This window comes from Rhinoderma darwinii, chromosome 8 (assembly GCF_050947455.1).
Source record: "Rhinoderma darwinii isolate aRhiDar2 chromosome 8, aRhiDar2.hap1, whole genome shotgun sequence".
NCBI classification, from domain to species: Eukaryota; Metazoa; Chordata; class Amphibia; order Anura; family Rhinodermatidae; genus Rhinoderma; species Rhinoderma darwinii.
Window position 1 is genome coordinate 93,171,358 of NC_134694.1, and position 19,422 is coordinate 93,190,779.

The following is a 19,422-nucleotide window of genomic DNA, read 5'->3' on the forward strand; positions in this document are numbered from 1 at the left end:
GAAAAACTAATAATTAAATGTTTATGAGACTTAAATCCAATGTGCATAATAATTTGGAACACGTTGTAGTGCAAGGCCTGAAGTGGAGGTGCATGCCTTCTATCTATAATAGTCTTTGAACCTCTGAGTCGTGTCCTGTTAGGCCCTGGACTACTTATAACATGTAGCCCACTTGTTAGCTTTGCTCTATAGATTGGGACATAATGAGCAGAGGCATCTCATTATCATAAAAGGGTGGGTGGGTAATAATACACTATACAGACCGATAAGGCTCTGTTTGCATCACCCCTGTCACTCCCTAGCCTCTGAGTGTGGTGGCTGTATGCCATTATTACCTGGAGACTGTAAGGGCACGTTCAGACGTGGCGGAATCTTTCCGCTGCAAATGTTCGTGCAGATTTGGGGCAATTACGCAACGAATCTGCACCAACATTTGCATATTTGACAGGTAATTCAGACGTTGCAGATATCACAGCGGACTTGCCACAGATTTCAGTTTTTGCATTGCAAAGGCTGAAATCTACAGTGAAATTCTGCTTCTTCTCCGCAATGGAAAGAGCATGCTGCGGAGGGAAAATTCTGCACCGCAGCCTAATTTGCGCACAGTTATTTTCTGCAACGTCTGAACTAACTTTCCTAAAACTATAGAAAAAAAACGGCTGCTGCAGAATTCCATTGTGGACTGTCCGCAGCGGAATTCAGCAATTCTGCCATGTGTGAATGTGCACTAATAGTATATGACACTGCTCTGTCCGTTGACTAACATTTATCTCAGCTGCCATAAAGCACACACACCCTGCTGCACTGTTTATATAGACAATAAAGGAAGGAAGTTTGTATCCCCAATTTGGCTGCCCACAGGAAAGCTATTAATAAAATCAAAAGAGCAAACATTTTATTTATGTTCTACAGACTTACAACTAATTAATGAAACTAGATAAATACATTAGACATAAAGCATCTCTTGTCAGGTATGAAAGGTCTCTGACTTGGCTCAGAACCATGTGCTTGTCCATAGGAGGGGGGGGGGCAGTTTTATAGTAGTCAGTGGTAGTGTAACAAGATATCTACTCTTTTGCATCAGGCCAATGGTTGAAGAGACAACATATTCAGGTAGTATTACTGTGATAGGATGATAAGCAAACACTTTTACATTCTGCAACATGACTGTTAGGATGTGCCACAATATTACTAATTTCCCCATGGCCTGACATATATTTAATTTCATTCATTCTGTAGCACACAGACAGCCGAAGATGCAAGTTATTATTATTATTTGTAGCATATTACTCCAGCTTGTTTCCTATCAACACTGGCATATGAAATGCCAGTCTTAATAAATTCCTCGAATTAGGTGGACGTTCTAAGAGGGAATAAAAAGAAAACCAAGGGTGCCATAAAAAGTATGTAATAGTAATATCTAGACTCAGGAGTATTTGCAACAATTATTTAAATTGACCGATGATTTTGTTTTGCATAATCTAACAAAGAAATGTAATATTTAATTGCGGGACAACCACGTTAACATTTTCCACTTTCGTGTTCAGGAGCCCTAAATATAGCACAGTATTATATTGATCTGCATGGAGGTATAATACACAGTGTATGATTTTGTAATAAAAGCAAATGCAACATTTTCTGTTCCCTCTGCTTGGATCCATTCCCGCTATGGTGAAAAAACAGCAAAAGGGAATGCATAGGTACCGGATTCTACTATGAATGGTCCCTAACCATCAATAATAAATGATATTTTCCCTTGGCCGGCTTATTTTTTAATTCATTCTGCAATAAATTTCACAATAAGATTTTCTTTTTTTAAATATATTTCTACTGCACACACTAATAATGTGGTGGAGAATAGCAGATATGCTTTAGTTCCCACTTGGCATTATTGTGTTCTAGAATATTGCCGCCCCCATACATACATATATATATATATATATATATATATATATATATATATATATATATATATATATATATATATATACAGTGCATCTCTATTATTATAATTAGCTTCTCTAGGAGAAAGCCAGAGTGTTGTGCTTTCAGAAACAGTATAATATGATATATAACAAGCTTCTCTCATAGGTATATTTATATAGTAGTCATGCCCTCATCAATATCCTATGCTGAAAATCACCAGGATAGGATCAGATTCAGTAGCATTGCACTAAAGTAAAGGTCAAATACAAAGTGCATAGTGAATAACGTCACATATTCCATATATATTGAGTCAGTTGAGGTGTGAGATAAAATAGGGCATACTGATATATGACATAAATTACATAAAAGTATCATCTGTGTAGTATAATCTGCTAGATTTCCCTTTTGTTGCAAATAATTTAAGATTAAATAGTAACAGACTAGGTCAAGTGTGAGATGCCGAAACCGAGCAAAGATTGCGGTGGATATGTGCACGCTGTCGAATTGCGTAACCCCAAAATTCAAGTGGAGGAGGAGGATACTGACTGAGTTACATTGAGTCATTGGAGGGAATTTACTAAGAGTGGTGTTTCACAAGCCGGTCATAAACAAAATCCCGCTGGAGTAAAATGCGTTAACTATATTTAGAGATGCCCACCTCTTAATAAATTTGACACATCTTGGGCCACAAACAGCTCATAGCTAGCATAGATTTCTGCAATCATTTATGTCATTTTCTGACATAAATTAAAGTAAATTTGTTGGGCCCCTCCAGCTAAGTGTGAATCGCATAATAAATCTCCCCATTGTCTGAGGCTCCTAATCACAAGTGTGAAGTCACACCCCCAAAACCACACACTCTTTTTAGCCGTGTTGGGTTGTTTTATGTAGTGATTTGCTCACAATGCCTCCTCAAACCTGGCATGTGTAAGTACACCCCAAACCTTGCCAGTATTTTTGGTTGAAAAAGGGGACAACCCTAGTCAGAGCCTGGGCATTTTGGAGGATCATGTGGTACTCTGATGGGCCTGCCAACCCTGTGTGTGCATGTGTAGAAGGAATAGTGTTAGTTGGACTGGACTATGCCAGTATTGCAGTGGTCCCAGTAGTAGTAAGCAGCGCTGCCCAGGCTCGGTGCCATAACTACACCCTCTGCAGCCCTGCTCCATGCATAACAAATATACAGGTTTAAAGAGGCTCTGTCACCACATTATAAGTGGCCTATATTGTACATGATGTGATCGGCGCTATAATGTAGATTACAGGACTGTTTTTTATTTAGAAAAACAATCATTTGTGACGGAGTTATGGCCTATATTAGCTTTATGCTAATGAGTTTCTCAATTGACAACTGGGCATGTTTTACTTTTTGACCAAGTGGGCGTTGTATGGAGGAGTGTATGACGCTGACCAATCAGTGACCAATCAGCGTCATACACTCCTCTCCATTCATTTACACAGCACATAGTGATATAGCTATATCACTATGTGCAGCCTCATACACACACTATAACATTACTGCAGTGTCATGACAATGAATATACATTACCTCCAGCCAGGACGTGATGTCTATTCAGAATCCTGACCATTTCTCTGCACGTCTCTGTGATTTACAGCATAGCAGGTGTAGTCTCGCAAGATTACGCTGTAAACTGTCATTTACAGCGAGGTCTCGCTGTGCTGTGCTGTAAATCACAGAGACGTGCAGAGAAGTGTTCAGGATTCTGAATAAACATCACGTCCTGGCTGGAGGTAATGTTTATTCATTGTCAGGACACTGTAGTAATGTTATAGTGTGTTTATGTGGCTGCACATAGTGATATAGCTATATCGCTATGTGCTGTGTAAATGAATAGGGAGAAGTGTATGACGCTGATTGGTCACTGATTGGTCAGCGTCATACACTCCTCTGTACAACGCCAACTTGGCCAAAAAGTAAAACATGCCCAGTTGATCATTGAGAAACTCATTAGCATAAAGCTAATATAGGTCATAACTCTGTCAAAAATGATTGTTTTTCTAAATAAAAAACACTGCTGTAATCTACATTACAGCGCCGATCACATTATGTACAATATAGGCCACTTATAATGTGGTGACAGAGCCTCTTTAACCTGACTTAGTATTTTGTTATATACAGGACATGGATGCAGGAGACATAGTTATGGAACATTTTAGTCCTTAATTCTGGAACTTTACCCAGACTAAAACAGTTGATTTACCTGCAAAGAATAAATATACCCTCTTAAAAATCGGGGACCCTCAGATTTAGTATGGGAGAGAGTAACAAGTTACGAAGATGAATCTCCAGACATGACTAAGTTTTTAGTTTTTGGCTCTAGACTACCTAACCTAGGATTACATACACGGTTTTGATGCAGTTTTTGGCAGTTGACAGTTTTGTTTTTTGAGCCAAACACAGAAGAGCACATAAAAAAAGAGGAGATACATTAGTAGCTATGGCTTTGGGTAAAAACACGGATACAAAATCTGCATCAGAACTGTGTTTGTGATCCTGGCCTTAAAGGCTATGTACACATTTTATATATATATATATATATATATATATATATATATATATATATATATATATATATATATACATATATATATATATATATATATATATATATATATATATATACACATATACATATATATATATATATATATATATATATATATATAAATAAATAAATAAATAAAGAAATAAAAATGTCAATCAGTGTGTTTGGTGTAACTTTATAATTAGTTTTTATTAAAAATTAGTTTTGCTTCCTGATATACAGCTGCTCTGTATCCTGTATACAGAACAGCTGTATGTAGCGCTAAATCCTGTTCCTGTCGCGTTCAGAGAAAGCGGGTCCTGAGTGTCTCTAACATGCAGGATCCACCTGTAATCTATCACATCTAAGTTATATAGTTAGATGTGATGGATAACAGTTGGATCCTGCATGTCAGAGACACTCAGGACCCGCTTTCTCTGAACTCGTCAGTCCCGCGGACCTCACAGGAGCAGGATTTAGCGCTACATACAGCTGCTCTGAATAGAGAATACAGAGCAGCGTTATCTCAAAAAGTAAAACTAATTTTTAATAAAAGCTAATTATAAAGTTACACCAAGCACACTGACTGACCTGCTTATTAAAAAAATATGCCCTTCAAAGGTTTACATAGCATTTAAGCTTGTTCTAAACAGGTGCCAATTTGACATTATGCTTTATTTTTATTTAGGATCCCCCAAAAATTATAATTATGAAATAACTGCACTCAAACTGCACTGTGTGAACATGTATTGTTTCATATTCATATTCATTTTGGGAGTAGTAGCTACTTAGCCTTTCAAATCTAAAGTGCATTGTTGATAAAGAGAAGATTTTAGCTGTGTATTCATATAAATTATGTGGTATGTTGTTTCACTATAGAAGTAAAGAAATGTAGACTAGACTATAATTCATAAAGTTATTTACAATGCCCACAGACCCTAAATAAAATATATAACTTCACATTTATGCAGTTATATTTCCCCTACAGTTCTTCCTGGGTCAGTCATTATTGTATTTCTGGCATTCTATTGCCTAGATAGAAGAGAGTGTTTTATACACTACCTCGAACTGTGGCGAGACAGACGTAAATTAAATTTAGATAGTAAGATTATTATCAGTAAACAGTGTTGCCCCTCTGGTATCAATTTATTGGGTGCTTCTAAAATAGCTTCACTACAGAGCAATAAAAACTGAATGCGTTAAAGGTGAATTCTATTATGCTACAAACTTAGGACCAGATAATCACATTCTGGATAAAGATCTCCTTTGGGACTCATTCTACAAATGTTGGGTCATCAGGATTTTCGGTCTGTTGTGAGTCTTACTAATGGAATTCTGCTACTTTATATATGGATGACCAAGCCTGGAAAAACTTCAATGTCGAATCTGAACAGTGTACAGTGAAACCTTTTTGAAACCACCACCCAAAATTGCAATAAAAATGGTCCACCACAGGAAAATCTCATCTAGATGACGGGTGATCTACTTAAAAAGGTGCTCTGTTAGGAAAGTATTATGTTTTATTTTTATTTTTTTTACCATGGGATTCTTTAGGACATGACAGGGCGTCTATGAATATCATGTGATGATACATCTTGAACATCCATCTGTACAACTCCAGGATACTCCCAGCTAATATTTCATTGCTCTATGCAATATTTCCTGCTCTCGTGTGTATATAGAGTGTCCGCAAGCCTACTAACACTGTTTACTCTGGAGATAGGTTTTTCTTATTACTGGTTTGCTTTTTCAGTTCATACTAGGATTTGAGCTGCTACCTCTCTAGTGTATGTATTTTTGTTTTTAATAATCAAAATATTTTCGATGGGTCATTCAAAAGGAAACCACAATTTAGTCTATTAAAAGGATCCTTACTTATCTTGTAAGATATGTCTAAAGTTACATTAAGAATTCTTCTAATTTCCAGTTATCAGATAGCAGTGCATTTTGGAAGTTCATATGATCGTTACACCTTGAGAGCTAAGCGGGTACGTTACATGTCTGACAGTGTAGAAGAGATAGAGCATGTTTGTTTTCAAGGGTTCCAGCTGAATTTTGACCGCAGTTATAGATATGAATAGAGAAAAGACATAAAACAACTGCAAAATTGTATAAAAACACAAAAACGAAGTATATGTTAAAAAATGTAACTACGCTTCAATTAACAAAAAATATTTTCTTATAAATACATAGGTATAATATTAGACAAACAACATAAACACATAATAATACCAGTTTTTAACTGCAGTTTATTGGATGTTCTTCTGGAATGTATTGTGACTTCTATGGAGGATTTGTTACCGGTTGCTTGGAGTAATTTTGGCAGGATGGTCACACTTGGAGAAGTTCAACGTTCAAAGTTTTCTCCATTAGGAGATAATGGCTCTTACTGTGGATTGGCGCAGTCCTAAAGCCTTAGAAATGGCTGTACAATTCTTTGCAGATGAATATATTTAAAATAACAGATTTTCCCATCCTATTGGGATTCTTATGATCGTAGCATACTGCTCTGGTAGTAACTTTAGGGTGCTAATTCTATGTATTCTACGCAAAAAAAATCCAGCACATTTCCACACGTGGATTAGCTCCATAGAATGGGGCAACTCAAGGTGCGGATACACATAAAAAAAATCTGTGAGCAACATACGGATTACCCTTTCATTCCATCATCTGAACATAACCTAAGCGACTGCTACCTGATGGCGTTTTATGTTAGATGTATATTTTAGCTTTATCTGCCCATTAAGCTTGTCTGAATGTAATTCTGTTTAATGCGAGTCATTGAATGCTCTGATCACGTTAAGATCAATGAACTTTCTCTGATTAAAAATGTCAGAAAACTCTGCTAAATCAACTTGTCACTTCTTGTGTTGATAACCCAGTGATACATACCCCATACATTATTTATCATACATTCAATTATGTCGTATATTGTTCAAAGCGTGAAGAACGACTGTAATGGTCTATTCAGTACAGTCAGAACAATTAAAAAATTGCACTTTGGAAAAATAAAATTTCTTAGGCATAGCATCCGTATTAAGTCATTTATAAAGAGCAGATATTTGCATAATTAAAAAAAAAATTCAAAGGAGCTTCATATAGTATAGGTTCCATGGTAAAAGCTGGGAAGGCTTAAAAGTGAGATGTCGACTGGGAAAATGCTATCTCTAATTGGGATACATTAATAGGTACAAATAAAATTACTTGTTCTACTTTTTTGCGGTCCGGGCAATGCATGGACCATGGAAACCACGGTCAAGTGCATTGGCCCATGAGATAGAATATGACCTATACTATTCGCAATAGCGGATAGTATGTGGACCGTAATACACGGTCGTGTGCCTGAGGCCTAAAGGTTCCTTGTATTTGTTGATTCTGATAGTTTAAAATGTATGCATTTCAAGCCTGTACTGTCTTAGTCATGGAATCAATCATCATAACACCAAATGCTATTGACACTTGTATAATATTGCTGTTTATATAGCACATTAATTAATAACATGTATAATTATAACAAATGTCATTATAAACGAGAATTATTCATTATCAGTTGCATCATATTTACAAATGTTCTACTCAAAACCTAACTCAAATAATAAGCCCCGATGGACAAGTTTCCTTCTCAGACTATTTTGTGTATATATAAACCTATGAGAAGTTAGGACTTCACTAGGTATTATAACACCCATCCCCTTCTTGGTTTTCACATACACTGCAACACTTTGGTTTCTAAGTTGAAGCTTGTTGCTACTTGTGAACTTGACCTGCTACATCTGCACCTGCTCCGCGCGCAACTTGGATCATGTAGTTAGGATCTTAAGGGTACACAGTGTTAATGCACAATATTACAGAAGATTACGTAATGCTATATATTTCTATTGAGAAATATAATGTAGTATTGCTTCCAGGAGCACGTGAAAAGTGGCTCATGACATTTTTGTTATTATACTAGAAATATTATTGATACAGTCACTTTAAAGAGGACATGTCAGCTCTCATGACACGTCTACTTCAGTAAATATTTGTATTCTTCAATAAATATCAATTCTGTACCATCTTTTCTTAGAACTCTGTGTTATGCCATTCCCCTGTTATTCCTCCTGTAAATGTATGAATAAATTGACTACTGGGTGTTACCATTCCCCTTGTCAAAGAGGCGTGTCCCTACACACTCAGACACTGTCTAGTCAGTGCTGACAGTGTCAACTGTGCAGGGATATGCCCCTTTGTCAAGTAGAATGGAAGCGGCCATTTGTCATTAGGTTTATACATTTTCAAAAGGAATAACAGAGGAATGGCACAATGCAGAGTTCACAGAAAAGATGGTACAGAATTGATATTTAATGGGGAATACAAGTATTTACTGAAGTAGACGTGTCAGGAGAGCTGACAGGTCCTTTGTAAGCAGCTCCCTTACAGTACTAAGGGTCCTATTAAAACGATGTGGGTCCCTACCTGTGCATTACTCAACGGCTATCGCCAGGAGAAGTTTCCTACAGCCACACATTTTCCCTGTAGGGGAATTATTATATGGTCTCCATTGAAATGAGTTGGTGACCATACAATACATAGTCAGTATAAGTCTGCCAGAGAGGGAGCTATCATGTCAACATGCGCCATGCAGAACGCTAGTAACTCCTAGTGGCATCTATGCCACAGCGTATTGCTTCGGTTCTGAATGCCAATAGAGGTCCAACGCGCTACTAGATGAGTGTTTCTTATAAGTGACCATTCAGTGTAAATGTTCATATACAGCATAATAAATCATGCCCTATCTGTTTCACCCATTTTTCCTGTTGCTTATGTAACACCAACATGTTCCGCAGCGCTGTACAGAGATTGTCATTAATTTCACTATCTTGGAAACACAATAGGGCCAGTTTATTAGATTGATGTCCTATCACTCAGTATGTTTATTTTTTGAGACTATGTGAGGAAACTGGACAACCCCAAGGAAACCCATGCAAACACAGGGAGAGCATACAAAATCCATGCAGATGTTTCACTTGTTTAGAATTGAACCCAGGACCCCTTGCTACAAGGCAACAGTGCTAATCCCTTACAGGGCTGTATTAACACATGGTGGGCTCAGTGCAAAGATGTCATGAGCGTTCCTCCCTTTCCAGTGAGATGTAAAGTAATGCCCCCCATAGTGCCCACCACTGTAATGAACCCATAGTATCTCCACACAGTATCATGCTCCCGTAATACCCCAACACAGTTAAATGTCCCCATAGTACCCCCCACACACAGTATAATTCCCCAATAGAACCTTCCCACACAGTATAATGCTCCCACAATACCTCCCCACACCGTATAATTGCCCCATAGTACTCTCCCACAGAGTATAATGCACCTAGAGTGCCCCCACAGTTTTATGCTCCTAAAGTGCCCTCGCACAATATAATGCCCCCATAGTGCCTCCACACACAGTATTATGCCCCTATTATGCCCATTCACACAGTATTAAGCCCCCATAATGGCTCCACAAAGTTTAATGCCCCCATAGAGCCTCCCAGACAGTATAATGTCCCCATAGTGCCCTTACAATTTCATGTACTCATAGTGCCCCTACACAGTATAATTAACCCATTGTGCTTCCCCACACAGTATTCTGTCCCCATCTTGTCCCCTCTTACAGCATCATGCCCCCATAGTGCCCTCACACAGTTCAATGCCCCATAGAGCCTCCCCCACACATTATAATACCCCCATAATGCCTCCTAAAAATAAGAAAATAAATACTCACCTATCTCTGTTCCCTCGATGAATGTAGGAGATTCCTCTGCAGGTCTCCTTCGATCTATTCTATGTTGCCAGGTGCAAGTAGGTGTGATATTTGCTCCACCATTGTATTCCCAGCGCTGTGTCACACGGTTCCTCAGGATGTGGTTACAGTTGAAAATTATGCCTCTGCCAGGGGTCTGGCTGCAAGTGGGCCCATTTGCAAGTGCACCATTTGACTTATGGTTAAAGAAGCTCTCACCACTAACCCATTACATTGCAATTCAAGTGGTAAAATTTCACATATAAGACAAATACTTGACAAAACGCAGGTTCAACAGCATATTTTTTAAGCTGTAGGGGAACACAACCTAAAGAGGCATTAACCCTATAGTGTATCTTTTCACCATTATATCTAATATTCCCTGCTATCTGCCAGTTCAGGCTGGGGAGAGGATGACTGTAGTGTGCTTTATTGGGATCAATGACCAGGATTCCAGTAAGTTCTCCTTTAAATATTTCCATTAAAATATTTGCCGTTTTTTCTTTTATAAAATGTGTCTTCATTTCATGATTTTACTATAATGACACTAGTGTTTTATTTTCGGCTAACACAAAATGTATTTTAGATGTTGTTTTTGCAGTAAATGAAACAGTTCCTTGATTTCCCTGTGAATGAGTCCCATGTGCTACTTACATGTTACAAACATGGCAATTATTCCTATATATATTTCTGACCTGCTGCTGTTAACAAATATGCAGAGGTTTTAGTAATAGAGTGATTGAAAATAAAAAGTAATGGAATTTCCTTGCAAGTGGTGCCTGTGCTCTATTATAAAAGGGACGTAAAGCCATTGATTTATACAAAACAGATTTATTTGTTTTACAGTGTTGTGTGATTCCCCAGAAAAAAATAGACGGATAGACAGATATGATAGATGGATGGATGGATAGATAGATAGATAGATAGACAGACAGAGAGAGAGAGATAGATAGATAGATAGATAGATAGATAGATAGATAGATAGATAGATAGATAGATAGATAGATAGATAGATAGATAGATAGATAGATAGATAGATAGACTACTCCCCCTTCATGACTGGCTGGCCATCCATTGATGAAGTAGTCACCAGCTTAATTAACTTTGACCGTTGTGACCCCCTATAGCTATGCCATTGTGCCTACCATCAACTGTACAACCTTACGTTGCTAAATACGGTAACAACTGATATTCTAAGTACGAGATTGCCTGAGCTGGCTTATTGAGTAGAATGTAATAGATTAAGAGAATATCAAGCACATTGGACTCTAATTCAGCAAAACACTTCTAAATTGTTTGTCTAACTCTAATGTTTACAAATGCTGCATCCCTTTTTTTTCTTGTGATAGCAATGTTCAACTGGACATTACAGAAGAATTAATTATGAAACAGTGGCATCAATGATACCCATGAACAAATAAATGCGTTTGCACAACAGTTAAAAAACGAATTAGGTCAAACACTATGAGATCTAAGTTCAGCTCAGTAGACCTGCCGGGGGAGCTCCGGATGCTGCTCCCACACTACGGACCTGTATTATGGCTGTTTGAAGCTGGCCTGAAGAAGTTTAGACAAAAAGATAAGTGTAAATATGCCATAGAGGTGAGCGGCCCCGTAGCAAATGTTAAAATGAGGCCCCTTGTGGTGGAGATAAACACCACCACACCCCCCATCACCTGAGACAGGAGGCCTTGGTGCTCGTCCAGCTCCTTACCATGTTCCATGATCCTTGGTTTAATTCTCCAAACTCTTGTTCGATAACCTTGGAGAACCTGTGGAGAGGCAGGGGGGGGGGCTATCTATAGGGAGTACAGGTATAGATACCAGTTACACCACAGCCCTGGTGCCTGAGGAGACCAAAATGACCTTTTGCCAACGAAGTCGACACCATTATATCAAAAGGTGGGGGGCCATGTTGCAGATTTTGTATTGGGACCGAGGAGCTTCTAGTTGTGCTTCTGTGGCGAGGGGATCCCAGCACAGGTTCTTACCACCCAATAAAATACGGAATGCATCCAAACTGAGCTTTGTCCCTTTCTTCATGGGCCCCCTAGTCTTCATGGAGGTCCATAGTCTGCCACTATGGTACGTGCACACTTGACATGTGCTTGACATTTATGAAATTCACAGCTATACTTTAACCTCCTGCTTGATTCATAAAGACCATGTCCATCATCTTAACTGGTCTTTGACACTTTGAGTCAAACCAATCTTTAAATGATGCTTTCAATCAAAACGACAAGACAGACAAGGAGTCATTTTTCAAACAGTCAGATCAGACATCATCATTTTGAAATTTCTGATGTGCGGGTTGAATGTCTTACATCGACATCTGGTGTAAACTGGAATTAAATAAAGATTCTTTACAATTTTTGCAGATTAAATTTCCCTCCAGTCATTTGAATAACCAAGATTAAAGCAAAGGAAATTAATTTGAAGTGTTCATTCAAGTGAGACTCTAGAGGATTTACAATACATTTTCTATATACAAATAAATATGCAAATTCTTAAAGGGGTTGTCTCAAGAAGACAACCCTTTTTTTTTAAAAATAGAAGCTGGTCCATCGATCAGCTGATGCCTGCAGAGGAAATATTGCATTAAATGCAGGCCAACCATGTAATGCATTGACGGGCTGGGCCTTAATAGGGTGTATATATATATATATATATATATATATATATATATATATATATATATATATATATATATATAAAACGATATAGTATACTATATTTTTATTTGTTTATACCATAACATAAAAATCTCAAAAAATTCAAACATTAAGTGTCTTGAAATAGAGACTATATGTATATTTTGTATTACTTTTATATTATATCTGGAAACTTTAGCTTTTTGCATAGAGTTGTAATAGATAAAAGTGAATAAATACTCTGTACTACATAAAATATTAATCATGATAAATCTGTAGGCTTGAGGTTAGTGCTGCATTTTAGGTTCTTCAAGATATCCATATAACAAATATGAAATAGTCTTAGACAAGAAGAACGGTTATCTTAATATTTTCCCTCGTTTTTAAGATCAGAATAGGTTGGAACATATTCCAAACTTTGGATTCCTACATGTAATAGCATTACAAACGTATTTCAGTCAATTTACCCTTTGGTTCCATGAGTTGGGAGAAAGTGAAAGTCTACCATATAGTAAATACTGAAAATATAATGAATGACTGTAATGTCCGTCTATTTTGCTAACGCATATAGTGAATACAAACATTTTCACAATAGTTCAGAGACTGTAAACTAGTTAAATCTGTCCTTAAAATTGACCCTTACTGTACTGAACAGACAACTACATAGTCTTCTGCGAAATCAATATATACCTAATTATGTAAACCCAACTTTAGTTTAACTGTGTGGCCTTCAACATCCAGTATGTAGTCAGACTGCCACAGGTTCTAATGCCAGTTACGTCATCCGGTGCTATGCTGTTCGGTCCCATGTACATGGCTTTGGGAGCATACCTCCAAAATGTGGCATCCTATTTCTTTTCTGACGTATTTGTACGAAGTTACGGAGCCGTAATGTGACTATGGGCCTGAGGCCTTACTCTGCTGGCAAGGGGACCATAAAGTCATATTTAATAAAAGGGGTTGCGAGCCAAAAAGAGTCCACCTAAAAATAGTAAAAACATCTCCATGCATTTGGGGGAGGACTACACAGCAACCTGTCAGACCAGGTAAGATTTTTTTTATGGTTGGATAGTTGCCAGCAACCTTGTTTGTCATAGGTATTCATTGAGGTTGCATTTTGGGTCATTGTAGCCCTAGCTTTAAAGAGTAACTTCACTTTCATAAAACGTTTGATTTTTCATAGAGACATATCAGAAGTTTTGATCGGTGGGGTTTGGGTGCTGCGACCGCCACTATCACTGAAACGAAGGTGCAGAAGTGCTCAGCAGAGCACCCTGCACCTTCAGTTGTGATCGTCTCTTTATTAGGCTGAAGACGGGTTCATAGGCATTGTATGTGAGCCTGTCTTCAGTCTTAGGAGGAGCGCTGATTACAGGGAGCTCAGCTGAGCGTTTCTACGCCTTTGTTTCACTGATGGTCGGGGTCTCATCACACATACCCTCACCAATCAAAACTACTGATATGTCTTTATGACATATCAAAAGTTTTTTGAAAGTGCAGATACTCTTTAATGTGTATGGGAACAACACCCAGCTCCATGCAAAACTGTCAGTTTTTTCTTTTTAAATCCCTGGCACGGACTTGAAACATGAAAATGTTCTCAGTCTCCCTCCCCAGCAGGAAGTCCCAGCATGATTTTTAACACCAAACACCAGCTTATTTACATTTAGCCAATGAGCCACAATAAAGACAATTAAAAAGAATACTTAGTGTTTCCTGTATATGTTTCTGAAAACGTGAATATAGATTTGTATTTGTCATTATATTCAAATATTTATGAGTTTATAGCTTCTATCTATTGGCTACAAAAGGAGTTAATGTTGGGATGATAACGATTCTCAGTTACACATCTTATGACTACATCTGTGGCTTTGTAATTTAAAGCTGAGGTTAACAAGGACTGAGCCTTGGGGAATACATTGAGGCAGAATCCTTAAACTACAGGATAATGATAAATACTTCTGAGTTTGCACGAAAGTGCTTTAAACAGTTTGATAGATGCTAACAAGAGTATAATTTAGTTACCGGTACATGACTGTTGATTTTGTGAAGTTTTAATTAGTCTTCTATTGTATAATAAGCCTTAAAAATGAATTTAATGTCATGTTCTGAATTTATTATTTTTTCAGGGCATGCATGTTTAATTATCAGATGCTCTGATTCTGCATGCAGGGTTTTGACAGGACATGATCCTGCATTGTTTATCTCGCAACATTTGATATTCACTTGATACCCAACTAATTTAATTATTTATACAACTTATGGATCAGACAAGATGGTGACAAATGATTTAACCAAAATCAGTTTCCCAGAGGGAGCTCCACCACAAATCTAAAAAGGCTGCAAGTTTTTCCAAATTAATAAACTATTTCTAATATATTGGATTAATATAGAAGATTTAGGGTTTACTCTGGGAATAACATTGTTTCAATTGGATTTTCTGCAATGTGCTAATTTTTGTAAAAATGTGCCTTGTTATTAAAAGAAAAAAAAAACTGATTTTCTTTTTTGAACCTTGTTTGTCTCACCATATTTTAAAGCTATTTTGAAAATAATCTAGTTTGCATTGATATCTTACAGGGTAAATGTGGACTGTCATGTGGACATTCCTACCTCAGTATAATATTACCTCCTTCTTGTGCGCTAATCCATGTACAGAAGGTACAATTGCGTGAGAAACACAAAGGGCAGACAATCATGGCGAATGAAGGGGGGAATCATAGAATCATCTGCTTATATTTACAGATGGGTGGGTGACTAGAAGACTCTCTATACAACCAAAATAGCTCCCAAAAACAAAAAAATTGTACTAGAGCAACTAGCAACTGAATAATCTGGAGATTAAGAGAAGTAGACCATAAGCAAATATGATGTTTTAAAGATGTTTTCCTACCTATCTAGTAGCTTAGGACAGACCATCAATATCGATCAGTGGGGTCCGACTCCCGGAAACACCGCAGATCAGCTGTCTCAAGGGGCCTGGAGTGACACAGGTCCTTCAGTCAGTTCATCATTGGAAGTGCAAGGAGTCGGATCACCACTGATCTGATTAGGATGGACATTCCTAATGATAGGCCATCAATATTATAGTCCCGGAAAGCCCCTTTAAATATAATCTCCCCTGAGTAATATAGTCATGCTCTGTCTTAGAGTATTTCAGTTCTTACTACATCTCCTCGTATGTATTATCATTGTAGTGCACTGGGCCTACAAATTGCATCAATGGGACAGATTGACTAACACTGTCTAAGATTTAGACAGTGAGAACTTAGACAAGGCAGTCAAAAGATGAGTCAAATTTATCAAATTGGTACAGGTTGTATAATTGTCAGGGTTCCTTTCCCTGTTTTTTCCACACCGAATAACCACCTCTGTAAGTTGGAAACTGAGGGCATGCGTGGAAGAAATACACCAGACAGAGTAGTGTTGGTACAGATCCTCCATCAGTGAAGTAGGAAGTACAACTGAACTTTATAGAACAAAGAGTTAGAAATCTTCTCTGTAGGAAGGTGGGACGTGCTTAAGCCCTATTGGCTCTATTCAGTTGTAAGTACATCTGTACACTGCTCTTGCATTCCAGGGGCGGTGTCTTCCATAGGCGTGTCCCTGATGCAGGCTCCATCTTGTTGCATAGATTCAAGTTCTTTGTGAAATATTTAGTTTATGTAAGGTAATAATGTTTTTGCTAGCAATATACAGGCTAATGATCCCTGACATAATTGGGCGCATTTTGCTAGACATGTTAGAAACTTTTCGTTTCCTTCTACCACTTCTTGGTTTGCTTAGTTCATGACAGTTTTTGGTCCAAAATTTTGGTGCAATTTGGCTCACAGCGTCTCATTTTAAGTCATGCCTCTTTCCGGTAGCCCACGCCCATTTTCCACTAAGCCATGCCTCCTTGCCTTGTGTGGCATAAAAAGTGTGTACAACAATTAATAAATGTGTCTCAGGGCATGTGCACCGGAATTTTGGTTCAATTTTATGCCATATTTAAATGAGTAAGGCAAATGTGCTAGAAATTTTAGGACAATCCAGTGGTTCTAAGAAATTACTTTAAGCCATGTCCACACGGCATTTGAAATTTTGAAATTCTTAGAAAAACCGCAGCAGAAATCAGAATTTCTGCCATGGATATGCCATTTTAATTCACTGGAGCCGATCTGTGACTTTTCACTGCATAAGCCGTGGCAGTATTGAACATGCCGTGGATTTTAAGATCTGCAGCACATTTATTATTCTGCGCTGATGTTTTCTTGGGCGTGAGAATCGGGTATATAATACCCCATTTATATGTATTGCTTAAGGAATATGAGCGGATTCTCTCCCGATTCTGTAAGGATTTAGGTGCCTAATAGGGCCATTTTGCTTTAAGGCATAATGGATTTTGGTCACAAAGTGGAAGAACACAGTAAGTAAAATTTGGAAAAAAAAATCATTACGTGAAATACTACAAAATGTATACATTTTTCTTTCACGTCATTATTTACCTTTGGGCCAAACACTTTACACAAGATGTTTGCAATTGAGATTTTCTTGTTTTATAAAGTAAAATCCATTATATTTTGCTGGCTCTATAGTTCTGCACATTTAAAAGCTGAGAACTCGCTGAACCAGTGACCTCAACGCTGTAAGACATTTAGCCATGGTGTAGTGTTTGTAAAAACGTTCATGCACTGTGTTCCTTTTACAAGATGTTGAAGGCCTGTATGAAGTAGAAAATGTTCTCATCTATACCCTGACATATCTCCTCAGCTGTCATGAACGGCAATGGTTGATTTTTATGGTGTGTGTGATGAAAAAAGTAATTTGTTTAGGAATAATCATTCCATTGTGACCTGTCAAGTGTACAGATTTCATTCTTTCTGCCTTTTCACCCAGTAAAATACATAAATAGGGTTTTCGTTTTTCGTCTGGGAAGGAAATTTCAGAGCTGTATTCAATATGAGCACCAAATGTGAACTGTCTCAATAACATGGAGAAAAAAGTATTTATCCTTTTGAAAAATTATCCTCTATGATATGGATAAATTTTATTTTTGCATGAAGTTTCGGGATTATTAATGTTTTTATGTTTTTGTATTGTAGAGTATGTCACTGGATAGGGCTTAGTTCTGTGTGCGCAGATCCTGCACAATGGCACATAGAGTCCCAAAGGATCTGGATCATGATCTCGTAGGTATTCCATATGCTGCCACGTGGTGTGTCCGTGATATGACGTGAAGGAGCATGCCACATTTTTTTTTCTCACCAGTTCATATAGAATCCATGAGAGAAAATCAAAAGCACGTAGGGATAGAGTATGAGCTTTTAGAATTCTATGGGTGGCATATTTAAGATCTGGACCACAAAAATATGTAATACAGCCATGTGCATAAGGCCTTACAATCAGAACCCAGTTATACAAAGTATGCTTACATCAGTTTAAGGTTGGTTTCACATCAGCGTTCGGCTTACCAATGTTCTGCTCTGTCAGAGGAGCAGAAAAACTGAAATATCTGAAGCGACGGTTCTGTTGCACAATGGACACAGCTGGCGGCCGGCAAAACCCATTGACTGTAATGGGTTCCGTCAGTTTTCCGTCAGGGCGTCTGTGGTTTTACCAGAACCAATAGCACAGCATGCTGCAATGTTGTTTCCAGTATTTTCGCCTGGATCTGTAAAGGAGGCTCCTAATGGAGTCTCCAATGCAGATGTGAACGAGGCCTAAGAGACTATATTGTACAATGGCAAATGGCCAAGCTCTTTTTGTTGGAGCCATTGAGCACTATAGTCACTGAAACTGCTGTTTGAATACTGACATTAAAACTGCTAGTGGCGTTGTTCCCTGCCTACTGTCTAGGTAGGTGCAGGGCATGTAGAAGGGAGTGATAAAGAAACTATCAGCGCTCTCACCCTCATCTGATCCATAAGCAGAAACTCATTGACTCCTAATAGTTGGTAAATAATATCCATCTTGATATTGGAATGGCTGGATGTCCCTGGTCAACGAGAACCAGAAGATGCCAACGGCAGAAAAGTACTTTTCTACAAATAATACAAAGGCTTTTGTATTTATTTTATTTTTTCCCTAAAGTTGGCCTTAACTTTACACCATATTGCACTGGTTCAGAAAAATTTTACCATTGCACAGCATGGGCAATAATATTTGCTTATAAAGTAGAATAACATAAATGGAGAAAATTGCAAATAAATGACAAACAAGTATTCCACTTCATATTTACGGTCTTTGTTGCTATTGCAGTTCTTTTGATATTAGAAATGGGAAATTTTAAAGATTTTATATGGCTAGAAGATTCAAGCTAGCAGGAACTCAAATAGATATAAATTCAGAATTTCAGAAGATAAATAGTATGTCCATAGGCTTTAAGCTTTCAGAAAAATTGGGTCACACATATTTCAAGATTAAGTCACTTTAAATTTTCTATACCAGATTACAACATAGAATATAAATTATTTACCTTATCTGCCGCTAGGGACTATTTCATCGATTGTGCACTGAATGTATAAGTAAGCAAATGCAATAATACAGGTGA

General features: G+C 37.7%; 1 protein-coding gene across 4 annotated transcripts in view; it reads left to right on the forward strand.

The window, feature by feature from the left end:
* The window catches only part of FGF13 (fibroblast growth factor 13), a 312,175-nt gene that overhangs the window by 15,521 nt on the left and 277,232 nt on the right, over positions 1-19,422 (forward strand). The window lies entirely within an intron of this gene.